We start from the raw sequence: 9283 nt of genomic DNA on the forward strand, positions 1-9283 counted from the left end.
CCCTCCGCCGGGCTGGGCTCCCGGGCCCGGCTGCGCGCCCGCCCTCCCCCGCGCCCGCTCCCCTCCCCGAAAGCAGCTCCGCGAACCCCGGGTCCGGACCCGAGCGGCGGGGAGCGGGCCGAGCCTCCGAGCCGCCCGCGGCGGGGGCCGCCTCCCGGCCTCCGCGCCGTGTTTATCTTTTGTGTGCGGCTTCCCCGGAAGGAGCGAGGCAGCTGCAGCCCGCGGCCGAGTTGTCGAAATTTACCCCTTTGTGTATATTACAATATCCTCCATTTTTCCCCCTGCCCTCCAAACAACAAGCGTTTCGCCATCTTGGGCAGTTTTTATTCCCAAGTCCGTCTCTCTCCTAATTTTTAAGGAAGGGAAAGACGCCGCAGAAATGCAAAAAGTGTGTCTCCGTAAGGCTCAAAGTTTGGGAACGGTTCGGGGGGCCATGTGACGTCATGTAAACTTTATCAAGAAATTTTCCCCAAAGTGTTTTTTTTTCCCCTCAAAATTTTCTCGTTTTACGGAATCGTGTAACTTAGAGCCTAGTGGTAAGTTGCGGGGTATATTTTTGTATTTGCACGCAAAACGTATCGCAAAACCCGCAATTTAATGTTTGGTAACAACTGAAAGATTATTTTAAAAAATGATCGAAACTTTTGTTGTGCCACTTAATAGTCGCCTAATTTTGTGCATGAAATATTTGTTTTTTAAATTTTCAAGTGTATTTGTAACAATATATATATTTTTTTCTCACGTGGTTCCGTATATTCATCAAATTTAGTTTCATCACATATGTATCACTTGGGCTATGTGCCTCCCCTTTTGTAATTGTGTTCCCCTCTTCTGTGTTTTTTTACATTTTAAAAGGACTACTCAGAATATCCTGATACTTTTACATCTCAGTACTGAATATTAAAGTCAAAGGGTTGCTCAAAAACGTAGTTCAGGTTATAAAAGGCAGAATTAACTTTAATAGATAACTTATAATCTTTTGCTGTAAACGTTATAACCATCATAAAAATAATGATAAAAACGACCATTTAAATTTGTTTGTCCTAAATAGTTTTTCACCTTACAAAAAAAGTTGAGCTGGTCACATGACCATGCTCACTGATATACTCACTGACAAGTATATAAATAGGCACAGTAAATTGAATGGGAAAGTGTAATTCTGTCTCCAGCAGTCATTTTCAGTCAGCATATTTACATCTCTTCTAACAAGGACATGAAACTGTCTGTATTTAATTTGCATTCCCTTTGTCTTCTGGGTTGGGAAAAAACATTGACTACAATGAACTTTTTAAAAAAGCAAATAGAAAAATTCCAAATACTTTAAGAAGATTGTCTAATATGTGAAAACTTACATTGTAAATGGTATGTTTTAAATTTCTGTAGCAATATTCTTTGCTGTTTTCTGCTATTTTTCCAGCAATTTGCTGTATGATTGCTACATAGAAATCTTGACTGAATTGAATGTCTGCTATTTAGTGAATTGTAGGTAGGTGAAAAATGTTTAAATAGTTAAAAGCACATAGAACAGATGGCTCTAAATTATACATGCAACAAAGGACTAGAAGATTTGGCAGATTATAAATGGAAGCAACAGAGGATAAGCAGTTTAAGAAAATGGTAGTTAAGTACGTTGATGTCTCACACCTATTGTAAACACTGCTGTACAATCAATAATTTAGATGACATTTGTATGTCTTAGTAGAAAAGATTTGACAAATGTTTAAAACAAATGTTGAATGTAAAATCTATTTATGCTGTGATGACAAAGAACTTTATTTTATTTTATTTTTTTAGGAAATCAGATCATATGCTTTTCAGACAGGAAGTTATTTATCAGAACTTATGTGTTCATATAATGGTTTTCAGAGAAAGAAACAGAACTAGGTACATATTTTAAAATCTAGATGATAGTATGTGTTCTGTTGTGGGTTAAACTATTGCCCTGACTGTTAAAGGAGGGCATTCACTCTTTATACTAGTGAAAGTGCAATCTTAGCAGCTCAGTCTTGGGAAATGCATTGATTACACTAATGTCGGCCTCATTTACTAGATAGTGTGAAGGGAAAGGCCATATTTTAGTTTTAATATTTGAGTTTTGTACATAACACTGTGATATTGATTTGATAAATATAATTTACTATTCATTTATAAATGTAAATATTTTGTGTAATTCTAGTCTTTCTGGAAGAATCCAAGTTACTTATGTAGAAAAATATTTTAAAAGTATTGGACTTTGCAGAAATTTGCTTTTGGTTTATAGAAGCCACTCACTTAAAATGCATACAAGCTCTGAGGGAAAGCTTGGGATTCTGTATGTGTTGCCCTTTCTCCCATTTCTTTGTTTGCATGTTTATTATAGAATTGCAGTGTAAAGGAGCAGATGTTTAGCCAAACATCCTGATGTGTTGCTTTTTCTTATGGGAGTGCATAGCTGCTCCTTCTGATGCATCAACTTGACAGCTGGTTGATTTCATGGAGCTGCTAAGAAGCCATTAGTGGTGTCATTGAATTGAAACAGAACAGTCACTCCCAGCCTGAACTGCAATTGTTAATGTCTTTGTTGCTACTTTTGTGTTACTACACAAGATGTGGGATAATACAGTTGCACTGAAGTTCAAGGTCTCTGTCTTATCTTCTTCAATTAGTGAAAGGTAGTGTATCAGGCTTTGGTGACTCAAAAAAATTTCACAGGAGAGAAGGATTTGAAATTGTGGTTTTGGGGTGTTTGAACTATTTTTCGTAGAAAACCACTAAGAAAGAACAAGGCGCAGTGCAAAGTCAGAAGGGGGGATTGACCCCTGTAAGAAATTATGTAATCAGGGGTCAGTGATTTTTAATATACTTAATTTCCTGAGGGATTAATCAAATTGTTTAGTAAGTATTTTAGGAGGGTTTTTTTAAAATTATATAAAATTAAATATTTTGACTTACAAACCCTTAAAATATTGTGGCTTATTTAATAAATATTGGCTCGTTTGGCTTAATGTTTCTTTAAACTTTTACTGTGGGAAATGATCAGAAAAGATGTAATTATTGGTGAATAGACCATTTTGCTTGTAATTTTCTAATGAGGCCAAAATGCGTTTAAAAATTCATAAGACCGTCTCCTAAATTATTCTCCTAGCAGCTATTTAATGATTGTTCTAAACTAAAAGCATTCTTTTGTTGTAGAAAGCACGTTCTGTGTGTTTGGAGAGGCAGGGTCTTGCCTGCAGCTCTAGCTGGCTTCCAGCAGGTCTTTCCCTGGCCTCCTGGGGGCTGGCCTCACAGACTTGTACCACTTCTACCTGTAGCTTCAGCTGGTCTGTAACTTACTGTTACAACCACGTCACCATCCTGGTGGTGCCTAAACTTTGTACCTTGTCTAATTACTTGCATAGTTTGGTAGGAGGAGAAATAAGAAGGAGCAAAGGGTAAGAATAAAAACTAATAGTCTCAACAGACAGAGCAACATGGTAAGAAAGCTGGAAAACAAAAACAAAAACTTGGAATGGTATGATGCAATGTATTTTTATCATCTTTTGAGACCTTTTTTAGTCTCAATATTTATTGAAGTTGTTTTCAAAGTTTTGGATCTTAAAGTAGAATACAAATTTAATAATTCTTCAAAGAGCATAACTTTAAAAAATAAAGACATAAAATGTAAAATTGATCGTTGGAAGGCATAATTTGCTGAAGTATTATTAAAGACTTCCTGTAAATCTGGGTGTTGTGGTGAACACCTTTAAACCCAGCACTCTGGAGGCAGAGACAGGTAGATCTCAGAGTCTGAGGCCAGTCTGGTCTACAGAGTGATTTCTAGGACACTCAGGGCTACACAGAGAAACCCTGTAGCAAGCAAAACAACAAACAGCAACAAAATTTGCTCAAATAATATGAGCAAATTTTCAATTTGGATGATACACCTGGAGACGATTCTGAGCTTATTTCCTGAAATCATAAGTTTCTGGATCTTTGCTTTTAGGGAAGCCATGCATTACTATCCTACAGCTAGAGTTTATATGGAGGCACAACATTCAAGCCTTTTTGTCTTGTAGCTTTAAAGTTTCTTACAAAGAAGATCATTATACATACAGCCTTAAACTGTGTGGAACTCCTTTTAAGAAAAGATATATTTGTATTATTTCTAATTACATGTATGTGGGAGGGGGCGGGAATTTTGCATAGGTGAATACAGATGTCCCCAGAGACCAGAGGAGTCAGATTTCCTGGAGCTGGAGGCACAGGCTTTTGTGAACCTCCTAATGTGGGTGTAGGGAGCTGAACTCAGGTCCTGAATTCTGAGACGCCTCTCTAGCTCTTTGACTCGCTTTTGAAGGAACATATTTACTTAGTTATTTGTGTCAAGGCAGATATTCATATAAATCAAATTCTGGTAAATTGAGTTACACATTAAGGATATTTCCGGAACCATGAAGTTTTTTAGTTCAGTGTGAGAGGTGGTGTTATCTTTCAGCAGGTACCATGCTCTTTCAGGAGGTTTCAGCCTGATATTGTTCAGGAGAGGACAGTCCTGGACAAGTGTGCATTTAAACTCGAATTCACATGTTACTCTGTTGCTCATGTTACTTTGAAACTATGGCTAGCTGGGTGTGACCGTATACACCTTTAATTCCAGCACTTGGGAGGCAGAGGGAGGCAGATCTCTGAATTTGAGGCCAGCTGGGTCTACAGAGCAAGCAGTTCCAGGACAGTCAGAAAGCCCACAGCTACACAGAAACACTATCTCAACAGTTTCACCCACCCCTGCCCTCCCCCCACAAAAAGAAAAAAAAGAAACAAAGAATCTATGGGTAATAAATATATTTGTTTTATTTGCAAAAAACATAGACACTTAACAAAATACTGGCAACATCTACTGAAAGCAGGGAAATTAAATGAAGTTGTATGATTTTTAAATCTGCCTTTGGTGTTGTTTGATTTGGACAACTCAACAGTTTGAGATGTAAAATACCTAATGGTCCAGACAAGTTAAACTTACAACTTGCTTTTCATTATAAACTTTTAATATCAGTTAAATATCTAATTTTAAAAATTAATAATACTCATTTACGAGAGTATGATGTGAAATAGTTTATCTCACATATTTGTTTTTACTATGTTTTTTTTTTGAAGATAAAGTTGTTTTAAAAAATAGTTATTATCTAAGGCTTGGCATGTAACTTGGTCTTTCAATGAAAATTGATGAGCAGTGAGGATAATAACAATGAAGGTGATGAATAGGTACGAACCCTCACTAATTTTGTTTGTGTGTTTATAATGTAAGAAAGAGATGCATGTGGCTGGAAGATGGCTTCTGCCCTGGTACTTTCTGGTACTTCACTTACATGTCTGCATAATTGTGTGTGTGTGGATTTTTTTTTCTTTTTTTTCCACTTTCTGTTTTCTCCTCTTAACACTTTTCTACAAACATGCACTCATTAATCAAAGAGCGCGCACTCCTGCTGAGGGCAGAGAGGTTCATCAAATTGGCAGTCAGCTTGGTGTAAAGAACGGTGTGCTGAAGCTCTTAACTCACTGGGACATAAATAAATGTAAGGTCTTTGTATGCAAACCCTGGAGGTTAATACTGTATAATTCAATGTCCTGTCTTTGTTTTTATGATTGATGTTTTTAAATGTTTCAGGCTTAGTGCAAGTCTTCTAGTAGGTCGGGTCTGCCTATCTGATTGGCTGTGGTGAGAACACATTAGGTTGTCAGAAGGACTTTTGAGTACGCTGAAGAGATTTTGATTTTTCTCCCCTGCAAGATCATTGTCATATTGTGTGAGCTGTTACAGGACTGTACCAATGATTGACATTCCCTGCTGTGATAATGGACCTAGTGCATGAAATGCCAAAGGCTTGGTCCTGTTTGTTCGGAAGCTTACTGCCATTTGTATCCTTAACTGAGCTAACATGGAGAACAAGCAAAACTGCTGGGAGTCCTCTGTAGAAATAGTGCTGGGATTTGGCTTTAGCGTGAATTGGTTGCATATTCATAATTTAAGAACAGCTGGTTACAGCAAGCACATAGTCATTTGCAAGCTATTATAAACCATTCCACTTACATGAAGCCTGTGCTTGGTGATTTTTTTTTTTTTTTATTGATCTACCTGCATTTAAAATCTAGTCACTGCTGCTATAGAAGCTCTTCATTTTAGCTGTGTTTGCAACACACAACAGCTTCAATTTTAAATAATTTATTTAAGTAGGGTTCTGAGTAAAACGAAGGACCTTAGAACGAAACAGGTATAAAAGGTTGTATCTTATCTGCACGATATTTAATCTTGATTAAAACGCAGGCAGTCACCTAAAAATAACCTAAATTATAGAACTAGTAAAGTACTGAACAATAAGATGTTATATTTTTGTCCAGAAAAATAACTGAGTTGATTTTACTTGAGAATTCATTGTTTATTAGTTACAGATATTTTCAGAAACACTAGATTGACATTAAGTACTTTGTAAAATAATGTCTTCCTGTGTAGGAAGGAGGTAGTACCTTTAGCTTGTAGGTAGTTAAAAACAAGATGAGAGATAGTTGACAGGACTTGGTAACTGGATTAGAATAATGTGAAAGCCTTACGGCTACTCAGATTTTGGAAGGACTATTAAGTTTTTTTCTGCTTTGAGGGTCTTGTACAAATTTTAAGACATCTGTTAATCTGGCTATCATAGTTTCCTGTGCATTGTCACTTGTAACTGTAAGCGGAGAAAAAACAAAAAAAACCAAAAAACCAACCTCAGTATCCCAAGCTTTCAAGAAGAGTGGGAGGAAACTGTTAAATGCTATTTAATGTATCCTTCTGTGAGTGGTAGGGAGTGCACAGCAAGTGCCTACATGAGGGCTCCTGATGATGCTGTCATCCTGAGCCTTCCACACAGCAAGTGCCTACATGAGGGCTCCTGATGATGCTGTCACCCTGAGCCTTCCACACAACATGGTGGCGTCTTCACATTTGTGCTCGCATGCATTTGTCCCCATGCGGAATGATGAAGTAGCTCTCACATTTCAAGGCTGGGAAACAGTCCTAAGAGTGCATTTCACTCTTCCTTGGCTTCACAAATGACTGGGTATGTTGGTAATATAACAGAATATATGGCCAGGTTTAGTCTACCTGATAGTAGGTTGTCCTTTTATTTTTTTTTTAAATAATAAATTCAAAGGTTATTAAAGGACAAGGTGTTACATTTTGGTTTTGAGTTGCATAGGACCACAACTTTATGCAGTTAAATTGCCATTATTTAGATTAGTCATTTTGTGGACTATTCTGTCCGTTCATTCCCTTTGGACAATTGTCCTTTCAGAAATTTCTCTGCTCCATAGAGTCTCATCAATGAATAAACAAAGGAAACAAAAGGATTTTGTTGTTATTTTGTTTTTCCCTAAGACTGAACTAAGGCTTACTACTATGGTGAAGGCTCAGTAAACCTGATTTTCTTAAGATTCAGTCAGAGATTTCCTGAGTTGTTCATGGAAATGAAGGCTTAGAATTTTGCCTTCCAGTTCTTATCACAAAGATAATTGTATGGAGAGAAGAGGAAGGGTGAGATAAGTCAGTAAAACATGAGATGTAGCATTCCTTTGAAAAATGAATGGACTCACATCAGTCACAAGAGAATATAATTAATGCAATTTTATTGTTCTGCTAATAATAGAGGAAAGAGAGCCCAGAGCTTTAATTTTCCAAGTTTATTTTGAAGTTTTTTTTAAAGATTTATTTATTTATTTTATGTACATGAGTGCTTTATCTGCATATACACCTGCACATCAGAAGAGGCCATCAGATCCCAGTATAGATGGTTGTGAGCCACCATGTGGTTGCTGGGAGTTGAACTCAGGACCTCTGGAAGAGCATACAGTGCTCTTAGCCACTGAGCCATCTCTCCAGCCCCTGAAGTTTTGTTTTGTTTTTGTTTTTGTTTTTTTTTTAAAGCATGCATTTGGAGAGCTATGGATAAAAGCTTAATGTAAGTTCAGAATAGAAGCCAGGGAGATGTCTAAGGCAGTGAAAGTGCTTGCTGTGCAAGCCTGGGCATCCTAGTGGGATGAGCTGTGATACATCCCATGTAAAAACGTGATGCAGTGGGCAGGGCATCCCAGGACTCCTCCAACAAGGTGGAGGATGGAGACTGGAGAACTGGCCAGAAGATAGAGGACAACATGGTGACAGAAACAAGAGAGACCCTGCCTCAAAAACCAGGTGGAAGAAGGGAACCCAGGCCTGCAAGTCGGCTTCTGAGCTCCACACGGATGCTGTGGCACACGTGTGACTGCATTCATAGATACAGTAAGTCTTGTTGTTTGGTTTTGGGGACAGGGATTCTCTATGTAGCCCTGCTGTCCAGGAACTTGATCTGTAGACCAGGCTTGTCTCTGCCTCCAGAGTGCTGGGATTAGAGTGTGCGGCCACTACCAGGCTACACACTGAAGTCTCTGAAAAGATCAGAGTAGGAGAGTATTCTGGTTGGAATACTGTTAAAAGTTTCTTTGGTTTTGGTAGCACTGGATTGGTCAAGAAAATGAATGAGCTGTGGATACTCAGTGGTCACAAAGGACCCAACAAAAGGATGCCAGTGGGAGCTGAGCCTGTGTTAAGGAAAAAAACAAAACAAAACAAAACCCAGAACAACTCACTGAAGCTATCCTACTGGGAACCTTGGGTAGTTGTACAACTTATTTTGAGATCATCTCAACTTAAACCTTTTCCACTAGGAAGATGCTATCATGGGAACTCTACCTTCCTGTGCTGCTTTCAAAGCTGACTGGCTTTCTCTGAAGAAAGTGGGCTAATGAGTCAAGCTATTCAGTGATCAGCTTGGCTGTGCAGACCAGGTTAAAAGCCACTGGGCAGCAGCGGCCTTTTCTGCTCAGAGGTATTTTGGTCTTTTTCTGATTAACAGAGTCCCTCTCTTCTCTTTTGTTCTCCTCTGCTTTTGTCAAGCTTTTCTCTTTTAATCTGCTGCTCTACCTGCCAGGCATAGCGAGGGTGGTGAAGACCGTTGACACAGGACCCTGCCCTCCCCGTGGTGGCGACACGCTGACCTTCATTCCAAGGCAATTCGATGGTGCTAACTTGAGAAACAGTCCTCTTTCTTTTAGGCAGACTGGCTAAGCAGCTCATCACAGCCGCCCATAAGGACAGAAGACAAAAAAGCATAGACCTTACTTTCAGTAGCATCAACACAGAGTTTCAATAAAACCAGGAATGTCATTCCAGATAGAGAACATGCGGGTCGTCAAAATGACTCAGTAGCTAAAGGTGCCTGTCACGAAGTCTGATGATCCGAGTTTGGCCCCC

The 9283-nt window shown here is 38.7% G+C and overlaps 1 protein-coding gene across 10 annotated transcripts in view; it reads left to right on the forward strand.

Moving 5' to 3' along the window:
• The window catches only part of Baz2b (bromodomain adjacent to zinc finger domain 2B), a 215322-nt gene that overhangs the window by 862 nt on the left and 205177 nt on the right, over nucleotides 1–9283 (forward strand). The gene's annotated exons all lie outside the window — the stretch shown is intronic.

The sequence above is a fragment of the Psammomys obesus genome, unplaced genomic scaffold (assembly GCF_907164565.1).
Source record: "Psammomys obesus unplaced genomic scaffold, mPsaObe1.curated_primary_1811, whole genome shotgun sequence".
Classification (NCBI taxonomy): Eukaryota; Metazoa; Chordata; class Mammalia; order Rodentia; family Muridae; genus Psammomys; species Psammomys obesus.